Raw genomic sequence first — 27,066 nt, 5'->3', positions numbered from 1 at the left:
TCAAAGATCCCACTCGATTAAAACTGCCCCAGGTTTCCTTGCCTTACTCCAACCTCCACAGTACAAGCTGCTTACAGTCAGCATAAGAATTGAACTCTGAACTCCAGAACACCCCAAGCCTGTAAAATCTTATGATTATCCTAACCTTTCTCAGCAATGATGTAAGAAAAAATAGTTTTGAACTGTTTTCAGATACAAATAGCAGATGGCATTTCATAAGTTTGGATCTTTTTGAAGAGTGAATAAAGAAATAAAGCAATTCTACAGAGATCTTAGAGATTAAAATATTTGACATATCATACTATGAACGTTTCAGTAATATTATACATGAGATGAGATTCAAGGTTCGGTTAGAATCCCAACTATGATGCAACTTGACATCGACAATTTGTAAAATAGTACAAGGACAAATTTTACTGTCTGTCTTAGGATTTATTAATTTTGTACTTGTCAGTGTGTGCAGCAAATGATCTCTCTCCTTTAAAGAGAAATATTTCCTAAAACACCTAGGTTCTTTACTAACAGGCTGACTACAAAGCCACAGCAGAGGAGTTAGAAAGTTATGAGTTCCACCTCCCAAGGTTAGAATGTGGTCCTCAATATTTGAATGTTGCCATCACAGCCCAGAGTCCTCAATCTACTCAATGGACTCCATACTGATATAGTAGGAGAGGCAAAATCACAGACAAACATTAAAAATACAGTCCAGGCAGCATCTGTGAATACATTAACAGAGTTAACATTTCAGGTCAATGATCTTTTATTTAGTTAATAATTTACTGGAAGAGAGCTAAATGATATAGAAAACAGAGTTGACTCTGAAATCAGCCACATGAATCAATTGAGTAGATTTTACCCCTCCTTGTATATGTACAAAACAGTTAAAAAAAATTAACAGTGGAAAATCTAAGGTACTTGGAAAAGTACTAATGTAAAACCAATATTAAAATTTCGCTGATAAATCTAGCTGACCATGAATGCAAATTCCAGCAACAGAATGGAAGACTAATAGTCAGTGAGCAATCCTTCATGGTGAGGAACAAGGAGTATGAGGGTTGTAGGCAGAAATGGTGGTTGGTGAATACTTGACAAAATATACAAAATATCTCATTAAGTTTGTGGTTACAATGTTGTGTGGGAAACTTTTCACAAAAATGTGAAAAATCTTTCCTGAGAGTATTTATAAGTTCCTGAATCATAACAACTGTTCATAGACCAACATCAAATGAGTACACAATCCAACAGAATTTCTGCAAAGAAGAACAATTCACAGAGTATGATTTATGGGACTGAAGAGATTCAAATCTATCATTCAATTCCCATTCCTTTCACAACCGCATGGCTTGCTAAACCATATCAGGAGGGATGAAGAGTGAACAATTTTGGTATCAGTTGACATGATTCTTTCCGAGTAGACTCATGTTACAATTCAACTACTTTTAGACTATTTTATTTCAATGTTATTTGTAAATGTTTACAACTGAGTTTATATACTCTCAATAGCCTGATGGGATTCCTATTCACTACGTTATTAGCTTGGCCAAACAACGACAAGCAGCAATCAATGCTTCAACGATTATATTTAGGAATGTGGTATATCAATAATTTGAGATAAAACCTGATTTATACATTGTATACTTCAAAGAGTTTGGAGCCAAACTTCTCCACCAATGGGCTTTTTTGTAAGCTATATCTGAGTCTGATATAAACCATTGAGTTAGCGATTTATTGATGAGTGAACTTGCTACTGTTTCATATAGATACCAGGACGCTACAAGGCAGAATTGTCATTAAATGATAATATAAAGAGCTGGAAATACTTAGCAAGTCATGGAACATGTGTGGGGGGACAAACCAAGGTAGCATTTTAGATAAACAACCTTGGAATGAAAGGTCATTGAGCTGAAACATTAATTTTGTTTCTCTCTTTCCACTGAGGCTGCCTGACTTCCTGAGAACTTCCATCATTTGCTGTTGTTATTTCAGGTTTTGAGCATCTGTGGTTGCTTTGGAATGGTCATTGGAATGTTGTGAAGGTTTGTTCCAGCTGGAAGAAGCAAAGTGGTTACACCTTCTTCTTCTGCAGCTCTTTGCACAGCAGTCAAAGATGAAGGTTACATTTTCCAAAGGTGACCAAGTGTTGTGGACAAATTCAAAACAGATGCTGTTAAGCAATGTCCTAGCTCAAAATAAACTTCTTTTTAACATTGCCCTGAAATCTTTCCCATCACAATTCCAATGAAAGGTCATTTTTGTATGAGTGTCTTCATTGTTAACGCCCTGATCACCAAAGCAGTTCAAAAATTTTACCCTAAAACAATGAGAAAGGCAGAATTTGCATTTATATAGCATTTCTTCACATCCTCAGCAGTTTCCGTATCGCACCATATTCCAAAATGCACCATAATCAATGAATTATTTTTGAAGTACCGTTGTTGCCATTAAGTCAGCAAAGACAAGAGAAAGTGAATTCATAGCAAGATTGCTGTACTGTACCTATCTAAAACAGCAGAACCCTGGATTATTGAGCTGCCAGTCCTGACCCTCCTGGAAACCCTCTTGGAGGAGGAGGGGTGGTGTTACTAGTCAGGGAAAAGGTCATAACAGGGCTCAGTCAGGACAGACTGAAGAACTCATCAAATGAGGAGTTATAGGTGGAACTGAGAAATAAGAAAGGTATGACCACGTTAACGGGGCTATACTACAGACCTCCTGACAATCTGAGGGATTTAGAGGAACGAATTTGGAGAGAGATTGCAAACTGTTTCAAGAAACATATGGTTGTGACAGCGGGAGATTTTAAACTTTCCACATATTAACTGGGACTCCCATACTAGAAAGACTAGATGGGATGGAGTTTGTCAGATGTGTTCGGGAAAGTTTCCCTAATCAGTACATAGAAATCCCAATGACAGTGTGTGCAATACTTGATCTGCTATTAGAGAATGAGACAGGGCAGGTGACAGAAGTTTATGTAGGGGAACACTTTGTATCTAGTGATCACCTTAGTTTCAAAGTAAGTACGCAAAGAGATAGGTCTGGTTCGTGGGTTGGAGAAAGGCCAATTTTGATGGTATCTGAAATTATCTGGTAAGTGTGGACTGGGACAGGTTGTTTTCTGGCAAAGGTGTACTTGGTAAGTGGGAGGCCTTCAAAAGAGAAATACTGAGCAGACAAAGCTTGTATGTGACTGTCAGAATAAAAGATAAAGATAACAAGTGTAGGGAACCTTGGCTTTCAAGAGATATTGAGGCACTGGTTAAGGAAAAAAAGGAGATGAATAACAAGTATAGGTTGGGAGGAACAAATGAGATGCTTATAGAGTATAAGAAATGCATCAGAACACTTATGAAAAAAATCAGGAGGACTAAAAGAAGGCATGAAGTTGCCCTAGCAGACAAGGTGAAGGAGAATCATAAGGAATTCTACAGATATGTTAAGAACAAAAGGATTGCAATGGGAAAATTGGTCCTCTGGAAGATCCGAATGGTAATCCATGTGTGGAGCCAAGAGAGATGGGGGAGATCTTAAAGATTTTTTTGCATCTGTATTTACTCAGGATATGGACACAGAGGCTATAGAAATGAGGCATAGTGGCTTCAACGTCATGGACCTTGTACAGATTACAGAGGAGGAGATGTTTGCTATCCTGAGGCAAATCAGGGTGGATAAATCCCCAGGACCTGACAAGGTGTTTCCTTGAACCTATGAGAGGCAAGTTCAGAAATTGCTGGGCCCTAACAGAGATATTTAAATAAAGATTAGCAACAGGAGAATTATCAGGGGATTAGAGGATAGCTAATGTTATTCTGTTGTTTAAGAAAGGCTCTAAACATAAATCAGGAAATGATAGGCTGATGAATCAGACATCAATTGTGGGGAATTATTGGAAGTTATTCTAAGGGACTGGATATATAGGTATTTGGATAGACTTGGACTGATTAAGGATAGTTCGCATGGCTTTAAGTGTGGCAGGTCATGTCTAACCAATCTTATAGAGTTTTTCGAGGAAGTTCCCAGGAAAGTCAATGAAGGCAAGGCAGTGGATGTTGTCTACATGGACTTTAGCAAGGCATTTGAAAAGGTCCCACATGGGAGGTTGATTACTTGGCTTTCAAAGTGAGGTAGTAAATTGGATTAGACATTGGCTTTGTGGGAGAAGCCAAAGAGGGATAGTAGATGGTTGCCTCTCTGACTGGAGGCCTGTGACTGGTGGGGTGCCACAGGGATTGGGCTGGGTCCATTGTTGTTTATCATTTATACCAACGATCTGCATGATAATGTGGTGATGCACCATCAATAACTCTCTGAGACGTGAGGCGAGATATCGGCTTTTATTGACTGGAAGAAAGAACAAGCAGCAATTGACCACCATGCTACATCCGGGAGACAGAGGGCTGGGCTCAGGCCTCAATTGCCTTTATACAGGGGTCTGTGGGAGGAGCCACAGGAGCAGTCAGCAGGGGGGCGTGTCCAGACAGGTATATGTAGTTCACCACATGTGGTTAACTGGATCAGCAAATTTGCGGATGACACCAAGACTGGGGTGTAGTGGACAACGAAGAAGACTATCATGGCTTGCAGAGGGATCTGGATCAGCAGGAAAAATGGGCTAAAAATTAGCAGATGGAATTTAATGCAGGCAAGTGCAAGGTTTTGCACTTCGGTAGGACCACTGAAGGTTGGTCTTACACAGTGTTACGTACCCGTGTCACGTGACTGGTGTTGAAGCTATACTGGACTTGAGGTAATGGTCTGGTGATGGTGGAGTGATGTCATTTTCCCACCAGTAGAGGTCATGTGACAGGTTTTTTTTACAGGGTATAAAAGGAGGACCCCTCCCTGTGAGGAGGAGCAGTTCATGGCTGGATTTGCCATTTTGACTTCATGCCACTGCGTGGTTCAATGTTATGATGCAGTTTAGTTGAAAGATGGAGTTTTATTTAATGCCTAAAGTTTAAAAGGTCATTGCCAGCAGTTTCTTTATAATACTGCTAGTTAAAAATCAGTGGAGAGTGAAGATCGGAATTCGGGAGTTAAAAGATCGAGGAAAGTCGATTTCGACGGTGAAACAGGTTCGACCTTGTTAGATCCTCATTCCGAAGGAATTCGTTGGCTGTCCCCATGTTAATCCCTGTGAATAGCAGAAAGGATTGGGGTACAATTTTGTAAAGGAAAGGTCAGTGCCTTTAAGCCGTTTCATTTTCCATCTTCGTAAATTCTTCGTGGGAAAAGTAGTTCGACTGGGAACCGCAACAACATGACATGAAAGAGAATTTAAATCATCTTAAAAAGTCTCTCCCTTAAATGGACTGTAAGCATTTTGAACTTTTGCAATATTACTTTGAAGAACTGTTTTTGCAACATCGCTTTACAAATTGTTTAAGCTTCATTGCTTTAAGAACTGTTTAAGCTGCCGCACGGCAGCTGATTTCCGGTTACGTTAGTGGTTTGTTTACTTTTGGGGGGTTTGTTTTTCAGTGTTTAATAAACGTTTTGTTTGCTATCAAAACCCTGCCTCACTCATATATTTATTGTTGCTGAATCCGTAATATAAATATGGGGGCTGCATCCAGGATGAATCATTTGAGTTTAAATGCTTGTTAAATTTTGAATTGGTGTTTTGGAAAAGGGGAATACGCGATTCTTTTGTTTGTTTGGCTTGTGAGTGGTATTAGGCAACAATGAATATTGATGAGTTTCTGGCTTCGCCAGACGCGGAGTTGTCAGCGAAGGCGAAAAAAACTGAGGTGTCTGAGATAGCTAGTAGATTGCTAGTAGATTTTGAAGTCTATATCAAAGGCTCTAATACAGAGAAAAATCGCGTCACACTATGTGGATTCGGGTGATTTTGATGAATCGATTTTAGAGTCATTTCCAATAAGTAATCTGGAGATGCAGTTGCAAATCGAACAAATGAAGTTGGAGCGTTATAGGTTAGAAGCCGAAAGTAAACAGAGGGGATTTGAATATGCAATGGCGGAATTAAGGTCTGAGGATCAGTCTTCTGGTTCTAGAAAACCGTTTGTTGCTAGTCAAGAAATTAAATTGGTCCCTCCATTTAGTGAAACAGAAGTGGAAAGATATTTCCAACATTTTGAAACAATTGCTCAGATTTCAGAGTGGCCAAAAGATAAATGGTCAGTGTTGTTACAAAGTGTAATTAAAGACAAAGCACAACAAGTTTATACAGCTTTAACTGCTGCGCAAGCATTAGATTATGATATTGTGAAAAAGCATATATTTAAAAGCATACGAATTGGTCCCAGAAGCGTATAGAGAAAGATTCAGAAGTTTGAAGAAGTCTGTGGAAAAAACTTACGTGGAATTTGCCTATGATAAAGCTGTATGTTTTGAGAGATGGGTTTCCTCTAAAAATGTAAACGGGGACTATGATACATTGAAAGAGCTGATTTTAATGGAATTTAAAAGAAGCATTCCTGTTGAAGTAAGGACCTACTTAAATGAGAGGGATACTGATACATTGCAGGACTGTGCTAGATTAGCTGATGAGTATGTTTTAATCCATAAGAATAAATTTCTTCAGGGCAGAATTTTTAAGAGGAAAAATAACACAGAGACTCAAGATAAATCAGAAATTAAATCAGAAGTTAATGAGAAAGGTAAGGAGGAAGGAAAACCTGTGAAGGAAAGACAGTTTGGTCCTATTTGTAACTATTGTAAGAAACCTGGCCATGTAATAGCTAACTGTTTCAGATTGAGAAAGAAAGAGAAGGAAGCAGTTCCAGATGCTTGTGTGCAACATATTGAAGCACCTGTAAAATTACAGGGTTCGATAAACACAAATGAGGTTTTGTTAGAGTCTGACCAAGTTAAAAAGGGATATGATCATTTTATAACTGAAGGGTTTGTATCCTTGAAAGAAGGATCTACTCTGGTGCCAATAAAAATCCTTAGGGATACTGGAGCTTCTCAATCACTGATGTTAGACAGTGTATTGAAGTTTAATGAAGAGTCTGATACTGGTGAGGTAAATTATATACGAGGTGTTGGGAGTGAATTTATGCCTGTATATTTGCATAAAGTAAATTTAAAGTCAGGGTTAGTTACAGGATTTGTTAAAGTAGGATTACAGCCTAGCTTACCTATGAAGGATATTTCTTTATTGTTTGGTAATGACTTGGCAGGTGGACAAGTTTTTCCTGAAGTGCATTTGACAATGGAGTCAGAGGAACCAGAGATGAATTCTAACACAGATTCTTCCTGTGTTGTGACTAGAGCTATGGCTAAAAAGATCGATGCACAGAATGAGGTTGTTACTCATGACTGTTCAACTCAGGATTCGAGTTTTGAAGATGTGTCAGAGACTTTCTTACCTTCATTATTTGAACAAGATTCTTGGAGTAAGTCTGACTTTGAAGATTTATCTCTGTCTCGGAAGGAGATGATAGCAGAGCAGAATAGAGACCCTGAGATTATAAAATTAAGAGAACAAGCTCTACTAGATAGTGAAATTGAGAAGGTGCCAGTAGGATATTACTTGGAAAAAGGAGTGTTGATGAGGAAGTGGAGATCACCTACAATTCCTGCAAGTGAGGAATGGAATATTGTTTACCAGGTAGTTGTCCCTAAAGTTTATCGAAATAAGATTTTGACTTTAGCTCATAGTGTGTCTTTAGGTGGACATCAAGGGGTAAGGAAAACTGTGGACAAGATTTTAAAACATTTTTACTGGCCTGGTCTAAGAAAAGATGCGGCGATGTTTTGTAAAATGTGTCATACTTGTCAAATTGTGGGTAAACCAAATCAAGTTACACCAGTGGCTCCATTACAACCTATTCCAGCATTTGATGAACCATTTTCTAAAGTTATTATAGATTGTGTTGGTCCATTACCAAAAACAAAAACTGGTTATCAGTACTTGTTGACTATTATGTGTACTTCATCTAGGTTTCCAGAGGCAGTACCACTTAGGAATATAACAGCTAAAATTGTGACAAAGGCTCTTATAAAGTTCTTTACTTATTTTGGATTACCTAAGGAAATACAAACTGATCAAGGCAGTAATTTTATGTCTGGATTGTTTCAACAGATAGTTTATAAATTGGGAGCTAAGCAAATCACTTTGTCTGCATACCATCCAGAATTGCGAGGTGCCTTGGAGAGGTTTCATTCTACCCTCAAGAATATGATTAGGACGTATTATGTGGAAAATGAAAGTGATTGGGATGAGGGTATAAACTTACTTCTATTTGCAGTAAGGAAATTGGTACAAGAATCCTTAGGTTTCAGTCCATTTGAACTTATATTTGGGCATAGAGTTAGAGGACCTTTAGCCTTATTAAAAGAACAATGGATTAATAAAGAGGTACACACTAATTTGTTAGACTATGTTGTGAAATTCAAGGACAGATTACATAAAGTTTAGCTAGGGAAAATTTAAAATTGGCTCAGGAGAAAATGAAAACCTGGTATGATGAAGAAGCTAGGATGAGGACGTTTAAACCTGGAGATAAAGTGCTGATTCTTTTCTCAGTGCAAATGAATCCTTTACAAGCTAGATTTCATGGTCCTTATGAAATTGTGTCTAAAATCAATGAGGTGGATTACGTGATAAAAACTCCAGATCATAGAAGGCCAACACAACTTTGCCATATAAATATGATAAAACCATATTATGAGAAACAATCTGATACTGTGACTGTTGTGGTTAATGAGAATGAGTTTGATTTAACTAGGAACATGATAGATGATTCATCTGAATTTCATTCTAAATCCAACATTGTTTCTGTCAGGTTACCAAATTCTACCATTCTGGAAAATATTGATGAGAAACTAGTACATTTACAGCTAGAGCAGAAACAGCAGATGAAGAAATTAATTTTTAAATATAAGGATTTGTTTCCAGATGTTCTGAGAAGGACTACTATAGCTTCACATGATGTAGATGTTGGAGATGCCAAACCTATTAAATAACACCCATATAGGATGAACATAGAAAAATTTGAACTTGCAGAGAAAGAAATTAAATATATGTTAGAGAATAATATTATTAGACCTTCTAACTCGAATTGGAGTTCACCCTGTGTTATGGTGCCAAAACCAGATGGTAGTATTAGGTTTTGTACGGACTATAGGAAGGTAAATGCTGTAACGAAAACAGATGCATATCCAATTCCTAGAGTAGATGATTGTGTAGATAAAGTTGGAAAAGCAAAGTTCCTTACAAAGATTGATTTATTGAAAGGATATTGGTGTGTTCCATTAATGGACAGAGGTAGAGAGATTTCTGCATTTGTAAATCCATCTGGGCTATATGAATATAACGTTCTTCCATTTGGGATGAAGAATGCCTCAGGTACTTTCCAGAGGATGATTAACTCTGTGATTCAGGGATTGGAAGATACTGATGCTTATATTGAAGATTTAGTGACAGGAAATGATACTTGGGAAGCACACATTATTGCGGTGGAGAAATTGTTTGAAAGGCTTTCAAAAGCTAACTTAACTATTAATTTAGCTAAGAGTGAATTTGGACATGCCACTGTGACTTACCTTGGTTATGTTATGGGTCGAGGTAAGGTAGCTCCTGTTCAGGCAAAAGTTTGGGCAATTTTAGAGATTTCCACTCCAACGGGGAAAAAAACTCTCAGAAGATTCTTGGGAATGGTAGGATATTATCGAAAATTTTGTAAGAATTTTGCTAATGTTGCCCTTCCATTAACTAACCTTTTACAGAAGAATGAGAAGTTTGTGTGGACAGTGCCTTGTCAAGAAGCATTTGAAAAGTTGAAAACTATGATATGTCAACAACCTGTGCTTAAGGCACCTGACTTTGAAAAACCTTTTTCATTAGCTGTAGATGCTAGTGATGAGGCTGCAGGAGCAGTATTAATGCAAAGGAATGAGGGTGATGAGGTTGATCATCCAGTAGCTTACTTTTCTAAGAAATTTAATAAGCATCAAAGAAACTATTCGACAATAGAGAAGGAATTGTTATCTCTTATTTTAGCTTTAGAATATTTTGACGTATATGTTGGTACAACTCAAAAACCACATATTGTTTACACTGATCATAATCCGTTAGTTTTTCTGAGTAAGATGAAAAACAAAAACAGAAGGTTATTAAATTGGAGTTTGATGTTACAAGAGTACAATATTGTGATAACTCATATTAAAGGTAAAGATAATGTGGTTGCCGATTGTCTATCTCGATGTTGAATGTACAATGTAATTTTTTTTTATGGAGTGGTTTTTTTTTACAATTGTAACACTCCTACTGTATTGTAAGTTGTAAGATGCTATATGATGGTGCCATGCATACTGTGTATGTTATAAACTTTATACGTTTGTTTTTTTTCCTTGTGAATAATTGTTAAAATTTTGTTCTTGTCAGACCAAATTTTTTTTGGAGGGAGGTGTTATGTATCCGTGTCACGTGACTGGTGTTGAAGCTATACTGGACTTGAGGTAATGGTCTGGTGATGGTGGAGTGACGTCATTTTCCCGCCAGTAGAGGTCATGTGACAGGTTTTTTTTACAGGGTATAAAAGGAGGACCCCTCCCTGTGAGGAGGGGCAGTTCGTGGCTGGATTTGCCATTTTGACTTCATGCCACTGCGTGGTTCAATGTTATGACGCAGTTTAGTTGAAAGATGGAGTTTTATTTAATGCCTAAAGTTTAAAAGGTCATTGCCAGCAGTTTCTTTATAATACTGCTAGTTAAAAATCAGTGGAGAGTGAAGATCGGAGTTCGGGAGTTAAAAGATCGAGGAAAGTCGATTTCGACGGTGAAACAGGTTCGACCTTGTTAGATCCTCATTCTGAAGGAATTCATTGGCTGTCCCCATGTTAATCCCTGTGAATAGCAGAAAGGATTGGGGTACAGTTTTGTAAAGGAAAGGTCAGTGCCTTTAAGCCATTTCATTTTCCACCTTCGTAAATTCTTCGTGGGAAAAGTAGTTCGACTGGAAACCGCAACAACACCACATGAAAGAGAATTTAAATCATCTTAAAAAGTCTCTCCCTTAAATGGACTGTAAGCATTTTGAACTTATGCAATATTACTTTGAAGAACCGTTTTTGCAACATCGCTTTACAAACTGTTTAAGCTTCATTGCTTTAAGAACTGTTTAAGCTACCGCACAGCAGCTGATTTCCGGTTACGTTAGTGGTTTGTTTACTTTTGGGGGGTTTGTTTTTCAGTGTTTAATAAACGTTTTGTTTGCTATCAAAACCCTGCCTCACTCATATATTTATTGTTGCTGAATCCGTAACAACAGTGAATGGTAGGGCACTGAGGATTGTGGTAGAACAAAGGGATCTGGGAATACAAGTCCATAATTCATTGAAAGTGGTATCAGATGTAGATAGGGTTGTAAAGAAAGCTTTTGGGGTTGTAAAGAAATTAATGTATTGAGTACAGGAGATGGGATGCTATGTCGAAGTTCTATAAGATGTTGGTGAGGTCTAATTTGGAGTATTTTTACTGTTATTGGTCACCTACCACAAAATTACGAAGGGTATGAATAGGATAAATGCAAGCAGGCTTTTTCCACTAAGGTTGCGTGAGACTACAAGCAGAGGTTTTGGGGTAAGAGTGAAAGGTGAAAAGTTTAAGGGAAACATGAGGGAAAATGTCTTCACTCAGGGGGTCATGAGAATGTGGAATGAGCTTCCAGCACAAGATGTGCATGCGAGCATGATTTCAACATTTAAGCAAAGTTTGGATAGTTACGTGCATGGATGGTGGGGGTATGGTAGTCTCTGGTCCCAGTGCATGTCAATGGGAATAGGCAGTTAAAATGGTTTTGGCATGTACTAGATGGGCCAAAGGGCTTGTTTCTGCGCTGTACTTTTCTATGACTCTCTGACTCTCTACCACCAACAGTAAATTTGTGAAGGAGTAAATCACCTACATCTATTGATATTGAGAAAGGAATGGACACTGGCCATGACTTTGCTGAATTCTCTGTTTTATTCAAATAACATCAAGGCAATTGCATCAAAACATCAGCACCTTGAAAAATGTGGCAATTTCACAATATAGCAATGAAGGGCCCTGACGTGTTGGCATCAAGGGCTTTGTGGCATTGAGCCGACCCATGATTTCACCGCTATAGCATTGCTTCTGGGACTGACTGTAACTCAGGAGTTGTCGGTATTTCAACACAATCTCACAGGAAGAGCAGCAATTTCCTGTTGTTCACTGTATATCAACCTGTAAATCATCCATTCTGACATGGATGGCTGCTGGGTAGAAAAAAATAACAGGATCTCTGTCAAATTGTGGTTTAAAAGACTATTTGTACCTTTTTTCAGTCTGTTCAGGGCAGCCGGTCTAAATCTACCTTTATCATTTTGGATTGGAATTTCCTGCATCCTTTGAGCAGTAATGGATGGTCATACAATGAGATCATTGCTGTCTCACAGCCTCCAATCATGAAGGTAAAAGAGAATTGTGTTCAGATTTTATTTGTTATTCTGCACACAGTCAATGACAATATTCTATTTTTTATAGAGAATGGAAGTTTGATGTTGGGATTGCATCTGAGGCACTGTAAAATTTTTTAAAAAAAGGAATTCTCACTGCTGGTAATTTTGAAAAATGGTGTCTCCTATAAATGGGAATATTCTGCTCCAGAGTGTGATAGAGCCCCCATAATACTGGGCTGGTTCAAGCTTGAGGTGGTGTGTTCCTAATAATCCTCCTGCTCCATCATCCCATTTCCCTATCCCAATTCAGCCCCAGTGGTTGCCCTTATAGTTTAGAATTCCACGGGGCTGATCAGCCTCCAGGTCTTCCTGTCCTGTTAGCAGAGCAACCCACAAAGAGTGACTGAGCATCAGGAAGAGAACCTTCTCGACAGGCTCTTCAGCTATTCCTAAATGCCTGTGATCAGAGTCATTAAAAAACTTGAAACAGATTTAAATAATACAGAAGAAAAAAAACTATTTCATCTGAAAAGGTATATATCCATTTAAATACATTTATTAACATAAACTAAATAAATATAAAATAAGGAAAATGATTAAAAGAAAAAAAACATTTCTACACTTACTTTTCAGTCCAGAGTAGCAACTTCTTTGGGTTTTTTCCCCCTCTCTTACTGTACCATTTAAATGGCTGTGGTGTGCTCTTCGTGCCAGATGTTGGAGAACTGTGAGACCCAGAGACTCCCAGGGAACTACATCTGTGTGAAGTGCATCCGGCTGCAGCTCCTTAAAGATGTGTTAGGGATTTGGAGCAGCAACTGGATGACCTTCGGCTTGTGTGGGAGCGCGACGATATAATTGATCAAAGTTACAGGGAAGTAGTCACCCCAAAGTTGCAGGAGTAGCTGGGTGACATTCAGGAGAAATGGAAATAGGCAGTTAGAGCAGAGCACCCCTGTGGCCAATCCCTTCAAAACCAGTATACCACTTTGGATACTTTTGTGGGGGTAACATCCTGGGAGAATGCCATAGCAACTGGGTTACAGGCACTGAACATGGGTCTGTGGTGCAGAAGGGAAAGAGCGAGAAGAAGGGAATGGTAATGATAGGGGACTCGATTGTGAGGGGAACAGACAGGAGATTCTGTGGACATGAACGGGACACCTAGTTGGTATGTTGCCCCCAGGTGCCAGGGTCAGGGACGTCTCAGATCGCATCCACAACACTTTGGAGAGGGAATGGGAGCAGCCAGATGTCTTGGTATATATTGGTACCAATGACATAGGATAGAAAAGCAATGAGGTCCTGAAAATAAAATTTAGGTAGCTAGGTAGAAAGCCGAGAAGCAGGACCTCCCAGGTAGTAATTTCTGGATTGCTGCCTGTGCCAGTGAGGGTAGAAACAGGATGATGTGGCAGATAAATGCATGGCTGAGAAGCTGGTGCAGGGGGCAGGGCTTCAGGTTCTTGGATCATTGGGATCTCTTCTGGGGGAGGTATGACCTGTTCAAAAGTGACAGATTGCACCTGAGCCTGAGGAGGACCAATATCCTCATGGGCAGGTTTGTTAGAGCTGTTGGGGAGGGTTTTTAACTAACTTGGCAGAGGGGTGGGAACCGGAGTGAAGGGACTCAGGAAAGGACGGATGGTTAAAAAGTGTGTGCAGTCAGATTGTCAGGAAGGGCAGGCAGGTGATGGGACTTAGCTGCAGCCATCAGCCTGAGTATCAAATCATTAGGGATACAGAGTTAGAAAGGACAGCAAATATGGTACTCAAGGTGTTGTATCTAAATGCGCATAGTATAAGAAATAAGGTGGAAGATCTTGTTGCAATATTACAGATAGCCAGATATGATGTGGCCATCACTGAATCGTGGCTGAAGGATGGTTGTAGTTGGGAACTCAGTGTCCAAGGTTACACATTATATCAGAGAGATAGGAAGGTAGGCAGAGGACGTGGTGTGGCTCTGCTGGTAAAGAATGGCATCAAATCAATAGAAAGATGTGACACAGGATCAGAAGAAGTTGAATACTTGTGGGTTGAGTTAAGAAACTGCAAGGGTAAAAGAACATTGATAGCAGTTATATACAGGCCTCCCAACAGTGGCTGGGAGGTGGACCACAGGTTACAATAGAAATAGAAACGGCGAGTCAAAAGGGAAATGTTATGGTAGTCATGGGAGATTTTAACATGTAGGTCGATTGGGAAAATCAGGTTGGTAATGGATCTCAAGAGAATGAGTTTGTTGAATGCCTAAGAGATAGCTTTTAGAGCAGTTTGTTGTTGAGCCTACTAGGGGATCAGCTACACTGGATTGAGTGTTGTGGAATGAACCGGAGGTGATTAGGGAGCATAAGGTAAAAGAACCCTCAGGAACCAGTGATCATAATATAATTATGTTCAACTTGAAATTTGATAAGGAGAAAGTAAAGTCTGATGTAACAGTATTTCAGTGGAGTAAGGGAAATGACAGTGGTATGAGAGAGGCGTTGGCCAAAGTAAATTGGAAGGAGCTGCTGGCAGGGATGTCAGCAGAGCAGCAATGACGTGCGTTTCTGGTAAAAATGAGGAAGGTGAAGGATGTGTATTCCAGAAATGAAGAAATACACAAATGGTAAAACAGTACAACCGTGGCTGACAGGGGAAGTCAAAGCTATTGTAAAAGCAAAAGAGAGGACATACAACAAAGCAAAAATTAGTGGGAAAATAGAGGATTGGGAAGTTTTTAAAAAACCTACAGAGAGCAACTAAAAAATCATTAGAAGGGAAAAGATGAAATATGAAAGCAAGCTGGCAAATAATATCAAAGTGGATAGTAAAAGTTTTTTCAAGTATGTTAAAAGTGAAATAAGAGTTGATATAGGACCGCTAGAAAATGAGGCAGGAAACATAATAACAGGGGACAAGGAGATGGCTGATGAACTAAGTGAGTATTTTGCATCTGTCTTCACTGTGGAAGACACCAGCAGTGTGCCTGATGTTGTAGCATGTGAAGGAAGAGAAGTGGATGCAATCACTATTACAAGAGAGAAAGTGCTCAAAAAGCTGAAAGACCTAAAAGTACATAAGTCACCCGGACCAGAGGAACTGCACCCTAGGGTTCTGAAAGAGGTAGCATTGGAGATTGTGGTGGCATTAGAAATGATCTTTCAAAACTCATTGGACTCTGACATGGTGCCAGATGACTGGAAAATTGCAAATGTTACTCCACTCTTTAAGAAAGGAGGAAGGCAACAGAAAGGGAATTATAGACCAGTTAGCCTGACCTCAGTGGTTAGGAAGATGTTGGAGTCAATCATTAAGGATGAAGTGATGGAGTAGTTGGAGCCACAGGACAAGATAGTACAAAGTCAGCATGGTTTCCTTCAGGGAAAATCCTGCCTGACAAACCTGTTGGAATTATTTGAGGAGACTGCAAGTAGGATAGATAAAGGGGATGTAGTGGATGTTACATATTTGGACTTTCAGAAGGCCAAGGTGCCAAACATGAGGCTGCTTACCAAGGGCCCATGGTATTATGGGAAAGTTCCTAACATGGTTAGAGCATTGGCTGATTGATAGGAGGCAGCGAGTGGGAAAAAAAGGATCTTTTTCTGGTTGGCTGCCAGTGACTAGTAACGTTCCGTAGGGGTCAGTGTTGGGACCATTTCTTTTTATGCTGTATATAAATAATTTTGATGATGGAATAGATGGCTTTGTTGCCAAGTTTGAAGATGATACAAAGATTGGCAGAGGGGCAGGTAATGTTGAGGAAACAGGTAGGACGCAGAAGGACTTAGACAGATTAGGGGAATGGGCAAGAAAGTGGCAAATGAAATACAATGTTGGAAAATGCATGGTCATGCACTTTGATAGTAGAAATAATAGTGCAGATTATTTTTTAAATGGGGAGAAAATCCAGGAATCTGAGATGCAAAGGGACTTGGGAGTCCTTGTGCAGAACACCCTGAAGGTTAACTTGCAGGTCAAGTCAGTGGTGAGGAAGGCAACTGCCATGTTAGAATTCATTTCAAGAAGTATGGAATATAAGAGCAAGGATTTGATGCTGAGGCTTTATAAGGCACTGGTGAGGCCTCACGTTGAGTATTGTGAACAGTTTTGGGCCCCTCATCTTAGAAGAGATGTGTTGGCTTTGGAGAGGGTCCAGAGGAGGTTCACAAGGATGATTCCAGGAATTAAAATGTGAGGAAAATATGAGGAATGTTTGATGGCTCTGGGTCTGTACTCACTGGAATTCAGAAGGATGATGGGGGATCTCATTGAAACCTTTCGAATGTTGAAGGGCCTAGACAGAGTAGATGTGAAAAGGATGTTTCCCATGATGGGAGAGTCTAGGACAAGAGGGCATAGCCTTAGGATAGAGGGGCTCCCTTTCAAAACAGAGCTTCAGAGAAATTTCATTAGCCTGTTACGAAGGATGAGCAACTCTGATGGACAGAAGGGTGCAGAGTCGCCCATGCCCCCCCCCCCCTTTTGGAGAATCGCAAATCGCTACTATTTCGATGCTGTTATCAAGGAAGTAAGAGAGACAAATGAAATCTGCCAGGGCAGTTGTTATTGATAACAGCTCATGAAAGTTAATGAGAGAGAGAGACACAACTAAGAGTTACCCAGGGTGGATCGGCTCCTACTAACAAAAGAGGAACGGAACCATTGATTACTGCTATTGTCTTTTGGAGAAGGATTGTTTACTTGGTACTGTTCTATTCATTGAAACCCCTCAGGGGGCAACCAGAGTGGGCTGGTTTGATGGGTTGCATCATCCCAACCTGACTGACACCTGAGACCCTGTGAGTGGGGATAAAAGTGAGATCTGGGGTAACACCCTTCAGACGCACCAGGAGAAACGCTAGTGAGCATTAGAACCCCGAGACAGGGTGGGAGACCGAATGAAGGGTCGGTAAATTTTAACTCACAGTGTTTTGTAGCGAGACCGGTGGGGGCTTGTGTGTGTGCCCACCCTTGCCTGGGTGACGAGTCCACCACGGAAGAACGGTCTAGCTAAAGGACGGAGGGGTCATACGTGAATGGCCACAACAACAATGTATCGACGGATCAAAATCGTAAAGGAAGGTTGGCAAGGTAATAGCTGTTACTGTTCACATGTTTTCTCTCTCTCTCTCTCTCTCTCTCTCTCTCCAACAATTGCAACACATCGACAAACAACTACCACAGCCTGCATGAACTGAACTGAACTTTATATTTCCATCTGACAATTCATTATCCCCTAGACAACGATAGAGCTTGTTTCATTAGTGATTATTATTATACCCGCACTTTTAGGTTTAGTATTGCTAACGTATATTCTCTGTATATTCACATTGATATTATTTTGTATATTTTTGCTAATAAATATAGTTGAAAATAGTATCACCAGACTCCAACGGACACTTCTATCTTTGCTGGTAAGACACCCAGTTATGGGGTACGTAACGAGCCAAAGGATGGTGAATTTGTGGAATTTTTTGCCACATGCAGCTGTGGAGGCCAGTTTGTTGGGCATATTTAAGGCAGAGATTAATAGGTTCTTGATTGGGTATGGCATCATTGGTTACGAGGAGAAGGCCAGGAAATGAGGTTGAGAAGGAGATTGAAAAAAAGGATCAGCCAAAGTTGACTGGCGGAGCAGACTCGATGGGCCAAATGGCCTGATTCTGTTCCTACATCTTATGGTCTTATTTCAAGTAAGTGGGGTCTGAACTAAATAGGCCAGAAAGCTGAGGGTCCAGATAAGAAGTGCATCCAGTTCCTCAATTCAGTAAAACTGATCTTCATCCCTCAACATAGACCAGTGGCCAGAGAGATTCAAGATTTAAAATTATATAATGTTATTACCAGTACACAACTGTAACAGAGAATGAAATAATTGTTACTCAGGATCTGATGCAGTACAAAAAATCCAATAACATAAAGAAGAGAATAATATTAAATATAATAATAATAAAAAGAGAATAATAATAAATATTAATACATAAGATACTTTATTTACATAGATTGATTGAAGCTAGGTACAGGAGATTCTGCACATGAGATGACTGACAGGAAGTGATGAAGTAATGATGATGGGGACTGCAGAAGTCAGAACTGCATGATTGTGGAAAGCAAGAACATTGCTTGCTGATGGTTACTAGCTAATAGTCCAAAGGGTGTTCTTTCTCAGCTCACATCTCTGGAGAGAGAAGAAAGCTGAGGAAGAGCACAATATGACTAATCAGGATCCAGCCCATAACCTTCAGTGGTTCACCCATATACAGGTGACAATTTCCTATTAATTCAGAATCAATGCAAATCTAATCTTCTGAAACTATTGACACCAATACCAACTATATAACCAGACATACGTTCCAATTTCAGATATAACATTGAATAAAGAGGGAATCACCTGCACTGGAAGGGAAATCAGTAAGACTTGGATTTGTGACCATTTACGGCTGTTTACAATTAGCAATAGCAAGAAGAAATCTGAGAAGATTTTGAAATGAAGAGATGACTGGTACTTTTAATTAGGAAAATGTGGCCTATAACTGGACTTGTAGCTACAAGTTTAAAGAAAGATTAGGTTTATTTGTTATATGTACATAAAAAATTGAAATATGGAGTGAAATTGGTCATTTGTGTTAACGACCTGCAGAGTCCAAGCACTTGCTGGGGGTAGTCAGCAAGTGTCACGATGCTTCTCATACCAACATAGTTCCTCCACAATTTATTAATCCGAACCCATATATCTTTTTGGAACATGGAATGAAACTCATGCAGTCACAGGGATAATGTACAAATTCTTTACAGACAGTGGCAGGAATCAAATCATAATGCTGCAAAGTATTGCACTAACCACAATGCTACTGGGCCACTCATTGCCTGCCAAGATTTGTAGCCATTTGGGGTTAAAGATAAACCATAGGTACCAGATGCATGGACAGTGAAGATAAAAATGACATAAGTAGCAACATAAATCTGGAGCAGTACAAAACCATAACCAAATTCTCATGACGAGGTAGAATTGAGGAATAAGAAAGTGCCAACCACGTTAATGGGATTATGCTAAAGACCACTCCACTGGGATTTAGCAGAGCAAATTTCTAGAGAGGTTGCAGTTGTTTACAAGAAACATAAGTTTGTGATAGTAGGTGATTTTAACTTTCTGTATATTGATTGGGACTTTCATAGTGTGAAAGGATGGTATAGAGTTTGTCAAATGTGTTCAAGAAAGCTTCCTAAATCAATATATGGAAGTCCTAACTAGAGAGAGTGCAATACTAGATCTCCTACCAGGGAACAAGTAGGACAGGTGATAGAAAGGCACATAGGGGAACACATTGCATCTAGTGATCATTGTGCCATTAGTTTCAAGATAATTATGGAAAAGGATAGTCCTGCCAAAGGGTCTCGGCACAAAATGTCGACTGTACTTTTTTCCATAGACGCTGCCTGCCCAGCTGAGTTCCTCCAGCATCTTGGATTTCCAGCATCTGCAGATTTTCACTTGTTTATGGAAAAGGATAGGTCTGGTCCTCAGGTTGAGATTCTAAATTGCAGAAAGGCCAACGTTGATGGTTTCAGAAAGGAACGGGCAAGTGTAGAATGGGACAGGTTGTTTTCTAGTGAAGGTGTATTTGGTAAGTCGGAGGCCTTAAAAAGCGAAATTTTGAGAGAACAGAGGTTTTAATGCTCCTGCCAGAATAAAAGGCAGGGATAACACATTGAGGGAACCTTGGTTTTCAAGACATATTGAGGCCCTGGTAAGAAATAGATGGAAATGTATAGGCAGGTAGGAACAAATGAGGTACCTGAGGAGTATAAGAAATGCAAGAGAACACTTAAGAAGGAATCAGGAGGGCGAAAAGAAGACATGAGATTGCTTTAGCTGCTAAGCTGAAGGAGGACCAACCAGGGTAGGTTCTAACTGTGAGTGGCAAGTCACTGTAGAGTACAGTACAGCAGAGGGATCTGGGAATACAGATCCATAATTCCTTGAAAGTGGTGTCACAGGTAGATTGGGTCATAAAGAAAGTTTTTGGCACATTGTTCTTCATAAATCAATGCATTGAGTACAGGAGTTGGGATGCTATGTTGAAGTTGTATAAGATGTTGGTGAAGCCTAATTTGGAATTCTGGTCACCTATTATGCTACAGGAAAGATGTGAATAATGTTGAAAGAGTGCAGAGAAAATTTACAAGGATGTTGTCAGGACTTGAGAACCTGAGTTATAGGGAAAGGTTGACTAGGTTAGGACTTTATTCCCTAGAACATAGAAGATTGAGAGGATATTTGAAACAGATATACAAAACATGAGGGGAGTAGATTAGGGTAAATGTAAGCAGGTTTTTTCCACTGAGCAAACATGAGGAAATCTGTTGATGCTGGAAATTTGAACAACACACACAAAATGCTGGTAGAACACAGCAGGCCAGGCAGCATCTATAGGGAGAAGTATTGTTGACGTTTCGGGCCGAGACCCTTCGTCCTGATGAAGGGTCTCGGTCCGAAATGTCGACAGTGCTTCTCCCTATAGATGCTGCCTGGCCTGCTGTGTTCCACCAGCATTTTGTGTGCGTTTTTCCTCTGAGATTGTGTGAGACTCCAACTAAAGGTCATGAGTTAAGGGTGAAAGATAAAATGATGAAGGGGGACATGAGGTGGAACCTCTTCACTCAGAGGGTTGTGAGAGTGTAGAACAAGTTGTCAGCATGAGTGGGGGATGCAGGTTTGACCTGAATATTTAAGAGAAATTTGGATGGGTGCACGAATGGGAAGGGTATGGTGGACTATGAGTCTGGTTGCAGCTCGATGGGACTAGGCAAGATATATAGTTTGGTGTGGACTAGAAGGGCCACAGGGTTTGTTTCTGTGCTGTAGTATTCCAGGCCAACCAGTGAATGCTCCTTGCTAGTCCCAGTTGCCCACGTCTGGCCCATAATCTTCCAAGGCCTTCCCCTCTGTTTACCAATCCAAATGCCTCAGAAATATAGCATTTGTACTTGCCTCAACCACTTCCTCTGGAAAAGTGTGTTAATTGTTTTAATTCAGTGCTTTCATGCACAAACTTGCTACCAATTCAGTTTTAAAAGGGCCTTATCATTCACTAAATGAATTTTGTTCAATGTCACATGAATTTTGTTTAATGTCACTTGTCCTGCATGTACCAGAGAAGTAGTGCTGATATTCTCTATGGTTAAGTGAGGACCATGGCATTGTTTAACACCGCCCAGGGTGGTTGAGTTACTGTATCTGCAGCAAACACATGAGGAATGGATAAACCTGACTACCTCATGTTACAAACCAGCTTGAGTCCTACAGTGGTGCACATGGAGATTGCTGTCGGGGCAGGTGGGGAAGCAATTGAGATGGGGGGGGGCAAGCCTAGACAAGAGGGAAGAGATCAGGAGGAAATGGGCAGTTAGGACTGTGAACACTACCAAGAGGATGATGGCAGTGGTCTTTGAAGCTGCCTTTCTACCTGTGGGGACACTTCTGGGTCTCCCAATGCCATGTGGAGACAAGTGTTGTAAGGACGTTTCAGTCTAGCAAAGGGGACCTCAAGTGCAGGGGACCACATAACACTTATCAGTTTAAAGTGTGACCACATCTTGTCTCATTTTCTGCCTTTATTTACTCGGCCAAGAAGGGGTGGAATGTCGTTATGCGTAGATAAGCCTTGTCTTTCCCTAGAGGACGTTCAGATGCACTTTGTGCCTGGTCGAACAGCTCTTCATTGGTCACAGTCTGATGTTTAGTTAAATGTGGACTACAAAACTGTTAATGCGTCCATTCTTATTTGAGTTTACTTTACAATGGGCATCTCTCACTCCTGTCACTTTAGCCCCTTTGGGAATGTAAGAGTGATAACTGTAAAGAACAAGGAAATCTGTTCCTGAGTGAGTGTGACTTCTCTTTACAAGTTACTCTCATGGTGTATTACAAAGCATAAGATTTATATTTGGTTGTCATTAAAATCTAACGGCTAAGTTATGTTTTGTCAAATTGTTTTGAACCAGTGTCCTAGATCCACATACACTTATTAGGGACTGATAGGCAGACTGACAAACATTGATTGGGGATGAATGGTGCAGTGGGTGCGATGGCATTTAATCCACATTAGAGAACAGTCTATATTTATCATTTGGAGGCCAGGATTCTGCATCAGCAGTCATCTTGGTCAGCAGATTATGGAAATGTTATTTTGAATGTCATTTTTTCCTTTAGTCTCTAATGCATTGGGTGTTGGTTATAGGCAGAAGGCCCAAGTACCAAGGTGTGGCCAATAGTTGACCTTTCCTAGTGCAAAAGGGAAATTGACACATGGGCTCTTTCTGGTTCTGATAATGCTGCTATAAATGAGTAATTCTTTCACTTTGTCATCTGTTGTTAATTGTGAATGAAAAATCCCACTTCACAGAACAATGTAACTGTGTGGGGCACAATGAAATACGACACTTCATTTCTTTGCCATTAAAAGAAATAGTAGCGCTGAAGTGTATTTAAACTATTTCGAACTGGGGTGCTGTGTGCATGCATGATCCTATAATTGCTGGGGTACGTCTGAACATGGTAGAAGGCAACACTTCTCCAGAATTTTGGAACATTTTGTATTTCTGAGGGGAAGGTTGGGTGAATGCAGGAGCAATGAGCCACTGTCACCCTGGAGACCAATTGGTGTAACATGCCTGTCCACAGTAACGCAGCATGTAAACCAGACTTTCAGCCCACATGGTCTGTGCCAACACTCAAGCACTACTTACATTGTCCGATTACTTTTATTTTCTCCTCAATTCTGTGATTTTCTCTTGGATTTTACCTCTTCCTGACACCTGGGGCAACATACAGTAGCCAATGAACCTATCTACCACACATCTTTGAGATGTTTGAAGAAACCAGATACCCAGGGGAAATCGGTGTAGTCACAGGGACCAGTGTAGGTCAGGGATGAACATGGGAGACTGGAGTTATGATGCAGCTGTTTTACTAACGCATTCCAGTGCTGCCTCAACTGTCTCTAGTTGGAGAAAGAAGGGACAATTTTCCTTTCCTTGTACTTCAGGAAGCTGTTTGAGGTGATATTTCACCTGGCAGGACATGCTGATACTGTATGGTTGCTCTCAATTAGTTTGCACCCCTGTATGATGAATTGTTAAATTGAATCATGCTGCTTCTTGGCCAGCAATTCCAAATCAACCATCGGCTATTTGTCTGTCATGCCTCAGGAAGTTGTGGATTTGTGCGCAGTTACAAACAAACATGGAAGCCTAAGGTGTCCTGGAGGTCAGATGACTATCTATCTGACTGTCCATCTGCAGCTGGACGCCCTATTGAGCAGAGCACTGAGCTGTCATTTCCTGAAGAGGGGATCTAGATGAACTTTGCACTATCCCTCAACCTTCCTGTTTCTGCCAGTTAGAAGCAAACCCTGAAGGTCATCCAAAGTCAGTCTCACTGGAGATACGGTGACTGTGGATGCTAGAACCTGGAACAAAGAACAAACTTCTGGAAGTTCTCAGCAGTGAGGCAGCAACTGTGAAGGAACTGGACGGTCAGTGTTTGGCTGTCAAGGCTAGAAGAATAGAGGGGAGGTGGCCAATATAAAGAAGTGAGGGGAAGAGGTAAGGCAAGAGCTGACAAGTGATAGGTGGGTCCAGGTGAGGAGGAGTGATAGACAGATGGAGGAGGGAAGAGTGGAAACAATGACAGAGGCTGGGATGTGATAGGTGGAGGCAACAAATGGCTCAAGATGCTCATAACCTCCCAGCCTCTACCAATCTTTCCACTCTTCAGTTGCCTTTCTGTCCTTCTCACCTGTATCCCCTGTCACTTGCAGCACTTTCTCCAACTCTTCCTCTCACCTCTCTATTGGTTATCTCCCTTCAATCGTTCAGTCCAGACAAAAACGTTGACTATCTATTTCCCTTTGATGCTGCTTGATGTCTGAGTTCCTCCAGCATTTTTTGGCATAATTCAAACTGGGATGCCTTAGTGTGGGACTGTGGAGGGTGGGGAAGTGGGAGGAGGGACACAATAAAGAAAATTCCATTCATTTAAATGACATTTAAAGGATTCCAAGTACATCTGTTAACAAAGTATGTACAAATAATTCAAGCTTGAGATACATCTGCTGACAGGCAGCCACAAAGCAAGAAACCCAAAATAAACCAATTAAAAAAAGAAAGACCAACACCCAATGTGCAGAGAAAGAGGAAAAAAACATAAATCATGCAAAGAATAGAAGCAATCAAAAGAATTCCAAACCAAATTGAGTCCATAGACCTGAATCCTGAAGCAGCCGGTGTAGGCCCAAAGCCTCAGTCTCAGTTCATCATGAGGTGAAGGCCTCTGTCAGTGAGCTGATCATGGATATTGAGCCCTAGTTGTCTAGAAATGCAAACCTGGACATGAAGAGCAAGCTGCTGCCCATGTAACAAGCTCCGCTTCTCCACTCATCTGATGAACCCAAAGGAAAGGCAGAGACTGACTGATACAGTTTGGTACCAGCATTGTTGTAGGAGTTGCCAGTCAACACTGAACCCAATGTAGGACTCCAGCTCTGGATTTCTCCCCTTCAGGCTTTAATCCCGAAGCCTTCCCAACGTGTGGGTATAGCCGCAAGGCAGGGGAGGTTTGGGATCAGAGTTTTCCTTCTCCTGGGTGAACTGCCAACTACTGCTGATGAGCCCCATCTGCCTGAAGTGACTAGTTTTAAGGCACCAGTAACCCGCCTTTGCCCCTTCTCCTGTCATTAGAAATGGTTCTGCATGTGAAGACCAGAAGCTGGACTTGGTTGTCAAAGGCTGTTTGAGGCACATGCCATTGGGAGCATTAAATAGGTAGTGGCAGTTTGCCCCCATTACCACCCCCGTCTATAACAACCTTAAGGAACCAATATCACATAGTGGGGCAAATCGCTGTGAAGCTTACAGGCACTGAGGGTGGTCGCAACCGGGGCAGTGTCACAGGCTCAGCATCGCAAAGAGAGGAGTGAACATCGCAGGAAAGCAAGCAGAATTGGCCTGACCATTGCCTCTGGTCCCGACATTCCCTGCTTTTAATTAATTCCTGGATTTAATGTGCTTTTATTTAAAATACATTGTTTCATTATTTAGATTTACTTAAATAATTTTTAAAACGTCACTCAATTTCAGAAGCATTTTGAAGTAATTCAAAAACTTCTATCAATTGCCAAACTGACGAAAGATGATAAAATGTCCTGCATTCATGATGCCGGAGGACGAGTTACCACCCTGAGCCTGCTCTGTGTCATCCAATGTATCCTGTGAAAGTAAATACGGGTAAGAGAGGACAATTGGCAGTAAGCCCAGGACGCAGACTAGGTCTGAGAAGATGTTGTTCAGAAACAGTTGTTAAACCAAAAGTATTTGGCTGATGGTTACACTTGCTCTGCTGTGAAACAGCATGAAGAGAGTCAAAGGCAATTTTACAGAACAGCTGCAAGTTAACCCCCAAAAGGAAACTTTCTAGTATTCATTTTCTTTCTAGTGTTAGCTTTGTAATGCTGTAGGAGGTTCAAGCATTGGTCTGGGATCTGGTCATCTAAATGCAGGGCTGGGAAGCTGGTATATTTTCTGAGATGCCTGCTCGTGAATGACTCCTTGTCCAATTTTCAGGACAAAATTTAAGAAATCATGGGCCTGTGTAAAAATGGAGATGGCACTGCCTTGTGTACTCATCAATATGAGACTCGGCTACCAAAATATTATTCATTTGTGTATCTGTCTACTTCTGTTGGTTAGACTGGTGTTGTTCAAACAGTGATGAATGCACATCAAAATGAATGAATTAAGTGTGAAATCCCCGATAACACCCCAGTGGCTGTGGATTTTGAGATGTTAATGGAAATATTGATTGATCCTGAAAGATAATTGCTCAGAAATATATCCATGTACCTTCAAGCCTCAAGCTAAACAATCCTGCTTAATTTAAAATGGTATGACTTTTGATGGACCTTCTTTTGTGGTCCATGAAGGATTCAACGAACTCAATATTACACCTTCTGTTTTCCCAAGACTCCTCTCCTTGCCATGGCTCAGTTACATTTCCAATGCTGCCTTGATCTCCATGCTATCACTAGGGGAAACAACTTTTCTGCATCATATATTGTAAATATATCTACTTAGGCAGTCTTCCCAGATTATTAAAGTTAAAAGTAAATTTATTATTAAAGTAGTTACATATCACTTCATACAACCCTTAGGTTTGTTTTCTTGCGGGCCTATCCAGAAAATCCAAGAAACATAATAGAATGAAAGACTCCACCCAACAGGACAACAAACCAATGTGCAAAAGGCAACAAACAGTGCAAATACAAAAGAAAAAAGGAAAAAAGGAAATAATAATAAATAAGCAATAACTATCAAGAACATCAGATAAAAGGTTCTAGAAAGTGAGCTTATAAGTTGTGGGAACAGTTCAGTGATGGGGCGAGTGAAGTTGAGTGAAGTTATACTGACCGGTTCAACAGCCTGATGGTTGATGGGTAATAGCTGTTCCTGAACCCGGTGGTGTGGGTCATCAGGATCCTGTACCTTCTTCCTGATGGCAAGAACAAGAAAAGAGCAAGGCCGTGGTGAGGGGAGTCCTTGATGATGGGTGCTGCTTTCCTGCGACTACGTTCCATGTAGATGTGCTCAATGGTGTGGAAGGATTTACCCGTGATGGACTGGG

The sequence above is a fragment of the Hemitrygon akajei genome, chromosome 3 (genome assembly GCF_048418815.1).
Source record: "Hemitrygon akajei chromosome 3, sHemAka1.3, whole genome shotgun sequence".
Lineage (NCBI taxonomy): Eukaryota > Metazoa > Chordata > Chondrichthyes > Myliobatiformes > Dasyatidae > Hemitrygon > Hemitrygon akajei.
This window is presented reverse-complemented; position numbering follows the sequence as displayed.